The sequence below is a fragment of the Ochotona curzoniae genome, unplaced genomic scaffold (genome assembly GCF_017591425.1).
Source record: "Ochotona curzoniae isolate NIBS_2020 unplaced genomic scaffold, NIBS_Ocur_1.0 contig_2294, whole genome shotgun sequence".
In the NCBI taxonomy this organism is placed as follows: Eukaryota; Metazoa; Chordata; class Mammalia; order Lagomorpha; family Ochotonidae; genus Ochotona; species Ochotona curzoniae.
In genome coordinates this window covers 3,590,167-3,606,879 of record NW_024465405.1, presented here as the reverse complement: position 1 = coordinate 3,606,879, position 16,713 = coordinate 3,590,167, and the positions used below count along the sequence as shown (strand labels likewise).

At 57.6% G+C, this 16,713-nt stretch overlaps 1 protein-coding gene across 5 annotated transcripts in view; it reads right to left on the bottom strand.

The window, feature by feature from the left end:
* Positions 1–16,713, bottom strand: part of AGAP1 (ArfGAP with GTPase domain, ankyrin repeat and PH domain 1) — a 418,839-nt gene that overhangs the window by 223,302 nt on the left and 178,824 nt on the right. The window lies entirely within an intron of this gene.

The window sequence follows — 16,713 nt, the reverse complement described above, 5'->3', positions numbered from 1 at the left end:
ATTTCCCAGTGAGAAAGGTCAGGCGTCCAGCACATCAGCAGGTCATAAAACATCCTGGGATGTGTGGACGGAAATGCTCTTCCACCTGCCCACCGTACGGCTCCCCGGCAGCAAAAACCTAACGAGGCCCAGGGTCAAGAATCAACTCCCATGGTCGCTCTGCTCTAAGCAAGCGATGAAGAGCAAGGCTGTGGGAGGCATTCCTGCCACTGCTTCCCTCATGGGCACCACAGGATTGTCTGGGCCAGGGTGGAGCCAGGAGCTTCATCTGGGTCTCCCACGTGGATGCAGGGTCCCGAGGACCTGGGCCACAGGCAGGGAGCTGGATGGGAAGTGGAGCAGCTGGGACAGGAGCTGGCACGCACATGGAATGCCAGTTTTTGTAGGTATTAGCTTGTTGTGTCACAGCAGGAATCTTTTTTTTTTTAAGTAATCCATAATCTATGACAGGCTGGCTCAGAGGACAAACCTCCTTTAACTTCTCCAACGGAAGCGTTCAACTTTCTTCTGAAGTAAGTCTGAATTCTTCATCTGAGATTCAGTTCTTGTCTGTATTCTTTTTATCTCGGTGTATTAAAACAAATTTATCTTCATTTATGTCGCAATTACCTATTAGGGTTGTTAATTTGCTGGAAATGAAGCTATTGTTTAATTGCTCCTATTAATCGGGGATTTAAATGCCGACCGTAATAAACAGTTACCTTCAGGACGCAGCAAAGTCAAGGGGCCGACAGCCGTGGAGGAATCCCAGAACCAGGGGAAGTTGCCACGGTGTCTAGAGAGAAATGCACTTCCCTTCCAGGAGAACCGGTGGGAGAGCACAAAATGCTTCTTCAAACCCTTCTCCTCCTGGACACTTCCCTTTGTGGCAAGGGGACACCAATCATGCTGCCCAAATGCACGCCCCTCCTGGGCACCCCTTCGCAGCACGGCGGGTCCCCAACCTTCTACTCAAGAGTTGGGTACCGCAGCCAGGATGTCTGGCTGCCAGATATCAGAGACTATGATGCCGACTGCCTGCTTGGGATTCAGGCTCCAAGGGCTCCTGACCCTCACACGCACACCCAGAGGCCTGCACACACGTGCCCCTATAAGCGACAAGCCCGCCCTCCCAAGGTGGCACTGCCCTCCAGCTGTGTCTGCCACCAGTCTGAACGTGGGCCTTCCGTATGTGGGTTCAGTCTTACTTCATTCCAAACTTCTGCCCCAATTCCTGGGGCACGAGGGACATGGCCTGAAGTCTCCGCCAGTGTGGACTCTCTGGTGTGCTGTCCCAGACAGCCTGACGGGAACCGAGGACCCTGACGGGGCCTTCCACAACCCTCCCTGGCTCTCTCATCGGCTCCAGCCTCACGCCCATCTTCCATCTTCAAGTCCAACCACCACCCTCGCCCAAGGCCCTCGTCTGGGTACGCATGTGGCCACGCTCTCCATCTTGTTCTTCATTTCAGAACGCACCTGTTCGCCTTCCTGGTCCCAGACGCTCTTGGCCAACAACCCAAAGGGAACAGAGCAAGCTGCCACCTTCCCCACGTCCAGTGCGTGCGGCTGGCTGCTCTCTCTTCCTCGTCCACACGCTCCGTCAGGACACCAGCGAGCCCTGCTCTGCACCAGGCAGCTTGCTGGGCAGGGAGAGTGCCTGGGAGACCTCTCTCAGCTCTGTCACAGAGAACAGCCACCTTCCACGCGGAAGGCGGGGGCCCCTCGCACCCTCACTGCTGGCACACTGTGGGAGACGAACATTCCTCCTAACGGCCCATAACTTCCTTCATTTCATTTTCTATTGTGAAGATTTGTTGATTTTTCTGAATGAATAAAGAGAAAGGCTGACAGGGAGGAGAGAAAGAATCTTCCATCTGCTGGTTCACGCCCCCAATGGCTCTAACAGCCAGGTCTACGCCAGGTGGAAGCCAGGAGGAGCTAAGTACTCCATCTTGATCTCCACATGGCAGACAGCGGCCAAAGGACTTGGGCCATCCTCTACTTCCTTCCCAGGCAGATCAGCAAGGAGCTGGATCATGAGGGGAGTACCTGGAACGTGAACTCAGACTCTAAATGTGTTGCTGGCATTGCAAGCAGCAGCTTAACCACTGAGTCTGAACACCAGTCACTTTCATTCACCTGAAAGACAGAGCGAGGGAGGAAGAGCGAGGGAGCGAGAGTGAGAGAGAGCGAGAGAGAGAGATCCTCCATCTGTTGATTCACTCTGCAAATGGCTGAAATGGTCAGTGAGGGGCCAGGCTTGAAACCAGGGACAAGGCACGCCATCCTGGCTCCCACGTGACTGGGCCACCTTCTGCTTTCACAGGCACGTTAGCAGGAAGCCGCATCAGAAGCAGAGGCCTTGGGACTCAAATCGACACCGCAACATGCGACACTGAAGGACAGTGGTGGCTGAACCCTCCACTCCACATGGCCTGTCCTCCGTGGCTGCACTGAGGTTCCAGAAGCGACAGTGTCCAGCTCCTCTGCACCTGCCCTAGAGCCCCACGCCTTCTGCAGGGTCCCGGCTGCTTCCCTACCCAGTGTCAGACACGCCACAGCCTGGAGGAGTAGAGAGTGACCAAGGAACACACGAGTCCGAGCCACGTGAGCAGATGTAAAGGAAAATTTACAAAAGTAAAACATTGACTCTCACGAATGAGCTACATTAGCCAAGTCAGCCTTAAGTGCAGGAAGGTATGCAAAAAAGCCTAATGACTTCTTTTTTGTAGAGAGAGAGAGAGTGCTTCACGAAACAGGGCAATTTAACACCCTGTAACAGACGAGCACAGAGCCAACCCCGGCAAGCGGAGTGGGACACCTGGGCCCCGCAAACACTGCAATTAAGCCGGCCAACTCCGTCCAGGGGACTGCGGGAACACAAGCTCCTCTCTCTCTCCTTCTCAAATTGGATGCAAATCAGTGCCTTCCGAGACGAGGCAAGTGAATATCCCGATAAATTGGCAATACAATTTAGGTGGCAGGCGAGGATCCGAAAGATAAATGGCTTAAACAAAGAGGGGAAAAATGAACCTGTCACTTCTCCTCAATGCTCGCAGGGCCTGGCAGATGGAGCTGATGGCTGTGGAGCAGGCAGGCGGCTGACACCCGGAGGGCGTGCTCTCGCCGCCTGGCACAGCCGTCATTCTGTGGGCTCAGGGCTTGTATTTTCCATCCCCCGTTTGGTGGAAAGGCTAAATTACAGGTGAATGTGGCCGATTGGTGGAAGGACCTGACACTGACAGCGACAAACGGAGTGCCATCCCAACACCGCGATGGGCACAGAGACAACGCGACTGCAGCAAGGGCTGTGAACCCAAGCCCACGTCGCGTGCGCACGCCCGCGACACGCTGCCCAGGCAATCATGTCCCATCGCTCAAGCCAAAGAAACGGCACAAAATGTTTACAAAACATAGATGAGGAGAGCAAGGACTGGTAAGGAAATGGAGATGGAAAATGTCCCAACTGGAAACGTGCAGGGCACACAGGAGATTCTGAAATCCGGAACCTTGAGGCAGACACAGTTCAGCGCGGTAACTTACAATAACTTAGAGGACCGGGCGCAAGCACGCAGAGGTGGTCTCAGTAGCTGCCTATTTTCAGATTTATGATATATGGGGGGGGGAGGTTCCCTGAAGCATCCCCTTCCCCACCTGTCCCAAGCACATCCTCCAGCAGGGTCCTTCTCACTTTTCCTGGTTCCGGAGATTCCTTACCCGGACCACAGCCTCCACGAAGACACTGTCTCCCTAAGGTGGGGGACGAGGGGCCTCGGTTGGGAAACAAGAAAATGAGGCCCCTGATGAGGAGCCAGGCGCAGTGGCCCCCCAACATGAGGCCGCCTCAGGAGGCAGGGACAGTGACACTCAGGTGGAACCATGCAACGGGTCGTGACGCAATTATGAAGAAGGACGAGATGACAAAACAGACTCCTAGTAGCCCTCTGCAGGGCCCTGTGTGTGACGCCCCTGCCGCCCGTCCCCGGGGCAAAAAGCCTGGCTCCCCTCCTCGGAGGGCGGTGCTGGCTTCTCTGACATCAAGGCAGCATCAGCCACGTGGGGATGCCACACACGGCACGCCGGATCCCAGCAAGCAATGACGCACTGCTCCGTGTAAGCATCAGAGCTCGCCACCTGTCCTCCGCGCTGACCGTGGCTGCCGGGGGGGTTAACTGCAATGGAGGGAAACTTTTTTTCCTCTGCTCTTACTAAGAAATTGCGTTTTATCAAATCGCTCGCCGTAATTACTTGAGCAGCTCAGGTAATTAAAGGGTCTAAATCTATTTACGATACCTGAGGTCATCTCTGATGAAAACTTCCCATCTGTGAGGGATTTGTTCAAATGTTGTAATCAGAGCCCAGCAGAGAACACACTGATCCTGGATCGGGACCGGGGGCTACAAAGCAAAGGGTGTCGCCGTGCCCCCTACAGCCGCCCCTGCCGGGAATCCCAGACGCCTCTGGGCACGGCCAAGTCTCCTTTCCCAGTGACGGCAGCACCACAGGACCCCGGGTGTGCCAGACGAACGCCCCTCTACAGCCATCCGCACAGAAGCAGCCATGGGACGTTCCGAATGCCTGTCTGTCTGGACTTGGCCCGAGCTGCATCTGCTGTCACCTTCCTGGGCCCGGGGTGCCGCACGTCCCTTCCACGTACTGCAGTGCTGCTCACATGTGGTCCAGGTGGCCTGTCTCCGCCCCCTGACCGCCACACCACGACCTCAGCTGCGCCATGCCATCAGGGGATGGGAAAGCCCACCCAGCCCAGTGCTCCACCCCATCACTCCTCAAGAGTTTTATGCCCTGCACCAGCCTGGCAGGCTGTAGAGCCCCCTGCACCCTACTCCCGAGGGAACTGGTCCCTGAGCATGCCTCTTCCCGCACAGCGGGGTGTTGTGCACACAGAGCCTCAACCAGGACTCAAAGCAGCTCAGGCCCCCGAGTGGCCCGTCACCTCCCCTGCAGGGAACTCTGGGCCATGCACTGTTCTCCCAGTCAGTGACAGCCTGCTTCCTCTGGTCCTCCAATGACCAGGGAGGGAGTTCATGTCCCTGAACCCTCGTCCATATCCAAATGCATTTGGCCTGTGGTAGGCGACGCTGCAGGCAACAGGCTGGAGTGATCAGAGGCCATGAACCAGAAACCCTTTCTTCTTCACCCCTGCTCTAAGCTGCCCCGACTGGGGTCGGTGCTGGGATATGGGTTCACACCCTGGCTGTTCAGCTCCTCATTCGGGGAAAAGCAGCAGCAGACAGCCCCAATGTGTGGGCACCTGCACCTGTGTGGGAGACCCTGCTGCAGCTCCTGGCTCCTGGCTGAGACCTGGCTGTTGGGGTGAGCTGGAGAGTAAACCTGTGGTGGAAGACATACTACATACACACACTTATATAACAGCTGTGCAATGTCACACTCATCGACAATATTCAGTGCTTAAAAAAAATACATATGAATCAGAAAGAAATCCACAGAATCAAACTAGATCCTCAACGGCAACACACACACACACGCACACACAGAACAGGCTGCAAGATTTCATTCACATAAAGCTTTAAAAACAAAAACAACAAACCCATAACTACTGTCTGAGCAGCAAAGGACAGCCCTTCCCCGGGCCGTGTCTATTCCACTGGTGCAGGTTTCACAGCCACGCCTGCACACATGTTTTCTGAATCTATTTATCTGAAAAGCACAGAGGGAAAGTCACAGGCACTTCTTAGCTATTGGAGCACTTTCCAACAGCCTGTGACAGCACGAGGGCCAGGCCAAAGCCAGCAGGTGGAAACCCGGCCAGCTTCCCGTGTGGCGGGCAGGGACCCGGGGACTCGGCACCGTGAGGTGCACAATGATGGGAAGCTGGAGTCAGGAGTGGGCTGGGCTTGAACCCACACACCCTGACGTGAGACGCAGCTTTCCCACTGAGCCACACAGCCACCTGCCCACTCCCTTAGAACATTCTGAGAGAGCAAAAGGGACACCCCAACTCCCGTGCAGCTGAGAACTGAGCCAAATCATCACAGTCACTTCTGATGCCTCTAGATTAAGACTGATACAGTATAAGCAAGCCTCAGCCAGCAGACTCCCACGTGGCCACAGAGGGCATCGCAGCACAGAGTCTATAAGACTGGCATTTACCTCCTTAATTAATAAATAGGGGTCCAGAGCAATAGCCTAGTGGCTAAATCCTCACTTTGCATGTGCCATGATCCCATATGGGCACTGATTCGTGTCCTGGCAGCTCCCTGCTTGTGGTCTGGGAAAGCAGTCAAGAACAGCCCAAAGCCCCGGGCCCCTGCACCTGTGTGGGAGACCTGAAAGAGGCTCCTGACTTTGGATCGGCTCAGCTCCAGCCACTTAAGGAGTGAATCAGAGAACGGAAGATTTTTCTCTGTCTTCTTTTTTCTGTATATCTGCCTTTCCAACAAAAATCAATAAATCATAAAGAAAAGTTGATAAACACACTGCTTTTGTTTTTTACAACACATTTCTGCTAGGTGGGGGGTGAGAGCCACGCCCAGCTTATCTACAAGGTGCACCTGCTGGAAGCATGCCAAGGCCCACAGCAGCCCCGTTCTTCAGAGCCGTCCAACGCCCGCGTGCAGGAACAAGCAACGGGAGATGTGGGCACACACAGGCCGAGGCCCCACGGCCGCCGCACAGTGGAGACAGAAACCGGACAACACAGGGCCTCATTCCGCCTGGGAACAGGACAAAGTGACCTTGTGGGAGTTCAGCGCCCACGGGGAGGCCGCGGTGACTGGGCAGGGCCGGGTGACTGGGCAGGGCCCGCAGTGACTGGGCAGGGCCGGGGCAGTGCAGGGCTGCGGTGACTGGGCACGGCTGGGGGCCGCGGTGACTGGGCAGGGCCGGGGCAGTGCAGGGCTGCGGTGACTGGGCAGGGCCGGGTGACTGGGCAGGGCCGCGGTGACTGGGCAGGGCCGTGGTGACTGGGCAGGGCCGGGTGACTGGGCAGGGCCGGGTGACTGGGCAGGGCCGCGGTGACAAGGCAGGGCCGGGGCAGCGCAGGGCGTTTCCAATGGGCACTACGTCACCGACATGAGAGACGTGACAGCAGGGCGGAGCCGACAGCAATGGGACAGAATGCACTACTGCGGCTCGGCGTCCACTGCACGGCAGCTGGAAGGAGACACTGCCATGCCACGCAGAGGGCAGTGCCCGCCAGCTGCACCTGTGCCCTCAAGGGAGCCAGGCCCCTTTAACAGCATTGAGCCACCCCTGCAGTCTGGCGCCAGGCTGTTCTCCAGGGCACCAAAGTGGGCGACAGAGCAGCCGGCAGAAGGCAGTCATGGCTGTGGGTCCCCGTGCAGAGGGAAAGCCAGGCTACATGGCTGCATCCGGGCCTTCCCTCGGCACGGAGGGACCCACGGCTTCAGCCGTCGGCGCCCACACCCCACAGGGCACACAGCAGGCAGCAGTGCGGGTATGCCACTGAGGTAGTTCTGAAAAGAACTTCCCTTGATCACAGGCGGCCCCCTTCCCAGAGTCCACTGCACGGCAGCAGGTGGCAATGGACACGGGCGGCACCTCAGACAGCCGGGGGCTGTGCAAGCAAAAGTCCACGGTGGGGCCCACACACATACACAGGCTCTTCAAAACGCCCGTGGAAAACACATTAAAAAAAGTATGGATTTCAAAATTGAGGGTACCAAAATATGCTTATCTTTTAAGAAATATCCTTTTCTATTTATTTGAAAGGAAGTGTGACAGAGAAAGCGAGAGAGGAAGAGAGGCACTCTGCTGGTTCATTTCCAAACGGTCCCGCCCGGCTGGTGCCCCACCCCGGCAGCAGGGGCCCGGCGCCCAAGCCTTTCTCTGCCACCTTCCCAGGAGCATGAGCGGGAAGCTGGATGAGAAACGGAGCGGCTGGGGCCAGGATCGGCACGCAGTGACAAGCCACTGGGTCACGAGGACCTCTAAATGGATCTCTCTCTTTTCTTCGTTAGGGTTCTGAGTCCAGCATTTAGATTAGGAAGATCTCCAAAGAAACTTCTTGTATGTGCTAGCAAGTACAGGGCCAGGCACCGTCCATCGCTCCAATCAGCTGGTGGTTGTAATTGCTGGGTTGGTTCTGTTTTCACTCCCGACTTCCACTGGAACCAATGGGTGTTGCAGTCCAGCCTGGTTCTGCCCCGCACATATTTGGCCCTCACATAAACCAGTGGGAGCTGCAGCCTAGTTGGAGCGACCCACAATAACCCCCACCAGGACCGCCCCTTCCCTGGTTTGCCAGTAAGTGTAGCAGTAATCCAGTCTGCCCCACACCCCATTCCACCCCAGCCACTGTTTAGTTTTATGTCCTCCCGTGGAAGTGGTAACCCCAGAGGGATGAGCCCACTATTACCCTCCCAGGCCTCTCCCACTCCCAGATTCCAGCTGCCCAAAACAAATCTCGCCCACTTTAATTCTGTTTGCACCAGTAGGGATAATCTGCCCAGCCTGGCTTTTCCCTAATCTAGTCCACATGAGGCGCACAGGTGTGGTAGCTCTGCCTAGTCTGGTCTGCCTCCATCCCAGCCTATGCTCTCCTGCGGGAGTAGCTGTCCAGCAAAGGAACCCTCCCTTATTCCCCTGCTGGCTCTGCCTACTTCCTTTCTTGTTCTCAGGCTGGTTGGGCGCTGCGGTCCCCTCCGGTACAGGCAACCTCACCTCGGCATTCCATATTGTGCACTAGTCTTTGTTGCAACCGAACCTAGGTCGACCCACACTGGTGCCTGGATTTGCCAGTGGATGACGTGGACAGATTCAGCCTGGTCTTGCCCCTACGTCTGCCAAGTGTATGCCTGTGGGTAGCTTTCCATGGCCTGTTCTGGGCTGTTTCCTATCATGTTTCTTGCGCTGACCTGCCGGGTCTGTGTCCTGCCAGAGGAGTTGCCCAGGCTCCTCCATCAGAACCTCTCCCAATGCCAGGTTACACGCTTACCAGTGGGTCCATGAGCCAATCCTACTCAGTCCACCTCCTGTCATAGCAGGAACTGTGGCTTTTCCTGACTGGCCTTCCACCCAATCTGGTTCTTGCTGTTGGATGTTCCAGCCCAGCCATGGCTTGTCCATACCTACGTATGGCTCACACATGGCTCAGTAGGGGTTTGAGACCTTACCTAGTCTATCACACATCTGCCCTGGTCCTCCAGAACACCAGGGGGAGTCGGGGTCCAGCCCGGTTCGGTGCATCCAATCCCAGTCCACACTTGTGCCAAGGGAGACTACAACTGTATCCAGATCAGAACGCAGCCCCCTTCCAGGCCACGCGCCTCTTTGTGGGAACCTCAGCCCAGCTAGGGTTGTCCCCTTTGCACCCCAACCGGGTCTGTTCCCAGCGATAGATCACTCGCATGCCAGTGGTTGCTCTGACTCAGCTTAGCACAGCTCCTCACCTGTCCCGACCTCTGCCTTAGACACTGTGGCTTTGTGTCCCTGGCTCCTGCAGACCAGTAGGTACAAGAGCCTAGCTTGGCATGACCTTTGCTCCCTCCTGGTTTCTAGTTTTGCTTGTGACTCAATGGATCTTCAAGTCCACGTCCCGTGACCTTGGGCAGGCCCTCCGACGTGGCAGCAACGCCGTGAGGCCCCAGGAGACTGCGGGGCATGGAGGAGGGGCCGGTGTCCAAGAATGGCACCCGTGCCATCACCAGCCCCTTGCCATCAATCTCGCCAAACACAGAAGGCTCCTCGGCGCTTTAATCATTCGCTAACGGTTACAATAAGATTGTATTAAAAATTTAAACGGCCCTACTTAAGCAATTTACCTCCCCACGTCCATTGCCAGGGAACGAATCCAACGGATATGAATGTCGCACCCCTGGCTAGATTTATTACACCGAAGAGTCTCTCTCCTGATGGGGCTCTGATGAGTGAGGCCTAATGGCTTCAGTTTTATTACTTTTTAAGCGCTTAATGGGAAAATTTAGACATTTTCATAAGACTCAGCTTCAACAAGAATGGAGAAAACGCACAGGTGGAGAGGGTCTGGGCGCTCAGCGGGAGCCACAGGCGGATGGCTGGACCGAGGCCACGCCGGGGGTCCCGGCTCGCCCCCGCCGCACGGCTTCCGTTCCTTTCTCGATGTCTTAAATAACAGACCGTATTTACTGGAGAGTAGCCACAGTCTGAATATCACAGGAGTGAAATTTTTAAGCTGTTTAGAAACCCCACAGTATTTAATCCCCCCCAACACTTATAAACCACTCACAGGGCGGAGTTCAGCGCAAGGTCCATCATTATCCCTGAGCAGCTGGCCACGGCCCGTGTCCCCAGCCAGGAGGACGGGCTGCCCGTGGGAACGGTGCAGACCCAAAGTTTGGAGCAGCGAGCTCTCCGATTTCAATTAATGCCCAGAAAGTAATCGCATCAATCACACGGAGCTGTAAGTCTCCTCTTTCTCATTAGCCACGGCGGCGCGGGCGGCTTCAACAGAAACACACCTTGCCGTGGGACTGTAAATTACCGACCTGGCAGCTCAGCCCATGTCGGAAGCAGCGGGCGTGATTGCAGCGGACTCACCAAGCGCCCGCTGCACTTGTAGCTGATTTACGTGGCTCAAAAAAATAAAAATCCACCGAGGATCCCACTGACAGCTGGTCTCTTTGAGCCGGGCTTATTTGACTTAAAACTCGTAATGACCTGTCTTTATTAGTATTACTAAGTTTTATGTGCAAAATCTAATTTTCTGCAGAAATAAATTTTTTTTTTGCTGCATCTGCCAATAACATCTTTTGCAGTTACCTGTAGCTATTACATTTTTTTAAAAAAATCTCTTTTTAAAGCACTGGAATTCCTCAACATAGTTTGTAAACGCTTTCTTAAAAAAAAAAAAAAAAAGCTGTTTCCTTCTTGGAAGAAAATTGGGCACAGCCATTAAGAAGCAGCAGGGGTGGGGGTTGGGAGGCCCCCGGGAATGTTACACTAACACACTGGGGCCGTTTATCACTGCATGTCGCAGGAGCAGCTCCCCCGAGTTCCGAGGAGACTGGCTGTTCGAGGCCCCCCTTTTATTTTATAGGAGCAGGTGGAGCTGACTGCACCTTAGGGGAGTAGGTGGCAAAGGCAGGTTGCCCAAGAAACTGCCACGAGGCAGGGCTGGGCAGACTCCGTTGCAGCTGTGGTCTTCCGGCTTCTCCCTCCACTTCTGGCATCTTTCAGATCGAGGCTGATGGGCACCACTAACTGGCCGCCCCTCGCGGCCACAGAGCACAGCCCACCGAGTGCAGCCCACCAGGCATAGCCCACCGAGCGCAGCCCACCTGCAGGCTGGCATGCCGGCCCGCCGGCTCCAGGCGGGGCAGCGCTGCCATCTAGTGGGCTCCGCTGGGACCTGCGCCAGGGGAACATTTTGCAGGTTTTGAGGGAATTGCAGGGCGGCCAGCAGGTGCTACAGGGCAGGGCCTGCAGGGAGCCTGCTGTCATGATGAGTATCCCACATTCAAACAGCATTCAGACCAAGAAACGCCTCCTGAGAGAGGTGGAGGGAGGAAAAGGCCTAGCCAATGGCAAACCTCAAGAGTGAGCAGGGGCGGGCCGGCCCCACGGGTCCCACCCAGCTCCCTGCCAATGGCCTGGGAAAGCAGTGGCGGATGGCCCAGGGTCGCTGCCCCCACGGGGCGCACCTGCCACTGTCGTCATCTAGGGAGTGACTCAGCAGAGGGAAGGTCTTTGTGTCTGCCTTTTGGGCTCACACACACACACACACACACACACACTGTACTTGGAAAGCACACAGCTAACTCGAGCAGCACATGAACCACATCTCAGCAAAGATGTCACTCCCGCCAACAAAAACCGCCAGTGCATCTGCAAGGAGTATGTACCATTCCCCTCAGTGAGTCTCAGCAACGCTGGCCGCTCCCTGTGGATCTCCAGGGAGTATGTACCATTCCCCTCAGGGGCGGGCATGGAACCTAGAGACAGAGTGTCCTGGTACCCAGCCCAGGCTCTGCGATCCAGGGCCTGCGGGATCTTGGGGTGCCCTGGCACCCAGCCCAGGTTCTGCGATCCAGGGCCTGCGGGATCTTGGGGATGTTGTCCAGTGTCTCAGTTTCCCTGCCTGCATGGTGAGGACCAACTCAGCCAAATGACTTTCACACAGCCCAGAGAACGTGCCAGCCCCGCGGGGTGATGGCCACCTGCCCTGGAAGGGGATGTGGCACCATGGCAGGGACAATGACTGAGAGCTTGCAGCCCACGCAGTGACATCACCATGGCCAGCCATGCTTACCCCTGTGCCTGACTCCAACCTGGCAGCTGGCATCAGCAGGTGGCACAAATGGGCTGCTCCTTCCTGCTTCCCAGGTGACAATGCCAGCTCCTTGGCCATGTCAGAGAGAGGCAGGGCAGGGAAGGTGTAGGTGCAAGTAGGACGCATGGGCGGATAAATAGCATCCCAGCTGGAGCTGGAGCCTCAGCGTGAAGGCAGAGCAGGCGTTTGTGTCCAGCGCAGTAGCCTAGTTGCTCAAGTCCTCGCCTTGCACGTGCCAAGATCCAATATGGGCACCAGTTCCAATCCCAGTGGCCCTGCTTCCAGCTCCCTGCTTGTGGCCAGGGAAAGCAGACATGGACAGCTCAAAGCCCTGGGACCCTGTACCCACGTGGGAGACTCAGAAGAGGCTCGAGGCTCCTGGCTTCAGATTGGCTCAGCTCTGGCTGTTGCGCTCACTTGGGGAATGAATCAATGGACGGAAGATCTTCCTCTCTGTCTCTCCTCCTCTGTGTATATCTGCCTTTTCAATAAAAATAAATAAATCTAAACAAAAAAAAGTAAAAAGAGAGCAGGAGTTTGGGGAGGGATGGAGCACAGGCCAGCCGGGAGGAGGCCAGGACATCAGAGGAGGTGGGCTATGATGGAGACGCGGAGTCGGGCACTGGACCGAGGGACCGACTAGCACTGAGTCGTCGGAAAGCCCCTGGCTGGGCTGAGCGGGCCCAAAGTTATAACAAGCCAGCAGAGGGGAGTGTCTCGGGCCAGGGCGCAGGGGTCACGTGAGGTGCAAGGTACATCAGAGAAGAGGCTTGGAGCAGCCTGTGGTCGGCCCTGGACCCCGAGGCTGCAGGGCTGCTGCCCGAGGCCCCGTGAGGCCGGTCCGTGACCGTCTCAGCAGGGAGGAGTCCAGGAGACACAGAGGAGCCCTTGCCCAGGCTGGAGAGGTGGCTGTGCGCAGGAGCTGGCCCGGGGAAGGGCAGTCGAGCCCGTCTCTGCAGTCTGGACCCCTTCTGTCTCCATTCTCTGCGGCTTCAGAGCGTCCCTCCCCAGGGGCAAGCACACGGAGTGAAACGTGCCGGGGACAGGGCCCGGAGGGGACCGAGCGGGGGAGCAAGCACAGCCCAGCACCGCTGCTTGGCAGAGGGGAGAGGGGAACACGCAGGCTCCGTGGAGGGGGCATGGGCTGGGCGCGAGTCAGGGGACGCACTGCGGTCAGAGGTAATGCATCTGCATGTGTCCCCTTGTCCGCCTCAGGAACCCCGGACGAGGGGCCCACGTCACAGCCAAGTAGCACTACAGGGACAAAGGCTTCTGAGCAAAGGGACCCATCTGACTGAGGCAGAGCAAGCGGGAGGCCGGAGTGAGCGAGGGGGAGCTGAGCCACCTGTGGGAGAGATGACGGCCTGCACACTGGGCAGGCAGGGCGAGATGGGGGCTGAGCGTGGCAGGCCCTGCGGTCCTAGGAGGTTTCCATGGCGACGCACCCAGCACAGTGCTGAAGATGCCAAGCTTGCTTCAAGGGCAGGGAGCCCACTGCCCCATGGTGTAAGGACGCAGGCACTGAGCCTTGGGTGGGATATGGGTCTGTTAACCACCTGAACCCATGCACCGAGCCACAGGTGGGACGCGGGTCTTTTAACCACCTGAACCCACGCACCGAGCCACGGGTGGGACACGGGTCCGTTAACCACCTGAACCCACGCACTGAGCCACAGGTGGGACACGGGTCCGTTAACCACCTGAACCCACGCACCGAGCCACGGGTGGGACACGTCCTAGCACGACCACGCACTGAGCCACGGGTGGGACACGGGTCCGTTAACCACCTGAACCCACGCACCGAGCCACGGGTGGGACACGGGTCCGTTAACCACCTGAACCCATGCACCGAGCCACAGGTGGGACGCGGGTCCGTTAACCACCTGAACCCACGCACTGAGCCACGGGTGGGACACGGGTCCGTTAACCTCTGTTAAGGCGTGATGCTAAGAAAGGAAAGAACGAGTGTGCCACTCAGCCGACAGCAGTGTGGTGTCCCAGGAGGTCCTGCCCAGGCAGCTCCCCACCATACCTGACCACGCCAGGCATGGCCTCCCCTCTGCCTTCTTTTTCTCTAAAACCTCACATTTTTACTATTCTTCAGAGAACAGGGAGGAGCGAAGGGACTGCCCACAACATTCCAATGAATGAGTTCCTGTGTGTGAGGTTCAGGCTGGACTCAAGGCCACCCTCACTGGCCAGCACCGGGGGCCTGAGGTTACACCCTGACTGCTCCAGCGGCCACAGACCACAGGAGCGGTGACGCTGGGCCCACACCGCACCCAGCAAACACCTGCTGGCCAGGGCTCTGGGCAGAGCATACAATGAGCTGGGCTCATGGAAATAAGTGAGACGGGACCCATCTGGCTTTTGTCTGAGATTACCAAGGGTGCTGGGAACAAGTCTCGGCGGGGTCCATCACGGAGGGGCTGGGCATGGAGGCGTGGCATGCGAGACTTAGAGAAAGGCAGGGCCGGTGGCTCGCTGTGATGCCCCAGCGAGCACTGGGGCACTGTGTGGGCCCTGGCCGCTCTGCTTCCACGCGGCTCCCTGCTAACACACCTGCGAAGGCAGCGGCGGACTGGGCTCCTGACCACGTGGCCCAGCCTGGCCCTCCCGGACGGGCAGCCACGGCAGGAATGACGACCTTCCTCTCCCCTTCCCCTAGAAAGCAGTGGACGGCATTTCCCGTGGCCTCCGGCGCAGGACACATTCAAGTGCAGACCCAGTGACCTCCACAACTGCTCCAGGGCAAGAAGAGGCTCCCAGCATGGGCCAAGCGGCCAGGGCGGCACCGGGGATGCTGCGCAGCAGGCCGGCTCTGCAGGTGCGCACGCCAACTTGACCGTGGCCGTTCAGAGCTCGGACTGCGTCTTCTGCGGAGCGGTTCCCCGATGGCCTAACTTCCTCAGGAGGGCTCCCATGGACTACACTCCGCACCACCACAAGCGGACCAACGCACCAGCTGTGCTTCACACTCGAGCAGGAAGCCCGGGCGTGAGGACAGCTCCCTTGCCCTGCCCCGGCCTTCCAACGTGTCGTCAGATGCACCAGCCAGTGGCTGGACACAAACAGCTCACTCTGAGGGGACCATGGCCGCAAGCTCTTGTGCCAGGCAGCACGAGGGAGCAGGAGGCGGGACAAGCAGGCAGCCACATTCCCAGCCTGGGAAGTGCCCGGCTTTGCTGGGCTGCAAGGCCAGCCCCAGCTCCAGGCCTGGCTGCCGCGAGAGGGGCCCTCCCAGGGGACAGCACCTGCCACACTGACCCTCTCGAGCCTCTGCCCATCTCCGCTGGCACGCCTGCTTTCTGAGGAGTACCCCCTTGAGTCTCCTCTTTGAGGCACTGAAAGTGCCATGGGTCCTAGTTTACAAGTAAGTTCTGCTCTAAGATGCTACGATTTCTGCAATTCTGATGGACTTATGTGGGAGACAATAAATGGTAAAAAGTTAAAAACAAAAAGTGATTGAAAAGCAAAGTGGAAGCCAGCACCCCCTTACAGGCAAGTTGGGGAGAAACAAAGTTGGAAGGCTCTCCTGGGGCAGCCTGAGCCGGGTGTGTCCACAGCCCTTACCCACGGACCCCACCCCACAGCCTGCAACCCACACCTCCCCCCACGCCCCCCCACGGCCCCCACCCACAGCCTACAACCCACGGTCCCCAACCCACAGCCCCCAGCCCCTAGCCCACGGCCCACAGCTCATGGCCCACAGCCTACAGCCCTCCGGCTCCCGGCCCCCTGCCCACGGCCCACAGCCCACAGCCCCCCACCCCCAGCCTACAGCCCACAGCCCACAGCTCATGGCCCACAGCCCACAGCCTACAGCCCTCCGGCCCCCGGCCCACAGCCCCCAGTGTTACGCCCACCACCTCCTAACTTTTGCTCCTTCTACTCTGCCAAATAAGCAGCCTACCTTGATTCCCACCTCTGCTCTCCGTGCATGCCGCCCAGCTAACACATAGCCCAGGGGGACCCGGGGACCAGGGGCTGGGCAGAGACGGGGCTCAGCAGGTCACCCCACCTGCTCGCTGGTGTCCCGGAGAGGCCTGGGCGGCCAGCAAGCCTCCTGGACGGCTGAGTAATCAACCCATCCCTCACTCCTCACAAGGGAATGGCCCTTTACCGAACTTCCTCGGATCCTCCCGCAGTTACAAGGCAGGACAAACAGGGAAGTGCAGAAGGGGTCGGGACCCTGGGACGGCTCTGAATTCTCCTGTCACTTCTGCGGCCCACAGTGCTGATCCCGTACTTCCCACACTTTATGGAGTGTATCTTATTACGGGTCTAAACGGTCTCTTAAACCAGGATGTTAGCTCCACTATGTCTGTATCTCCATAGTGACAAGGGGAAAAAGGTGGTGGGAGAGAAAGACAGAGTAATCCTTACGTGTGCTTTGAGTGCCCCCCGGTGGCCGCTTGCTGAATTTCCACAGCCCTGCAAGCATGCTGCTGCCCCTAACCTAGCTCTGGCCACTGTGGCCT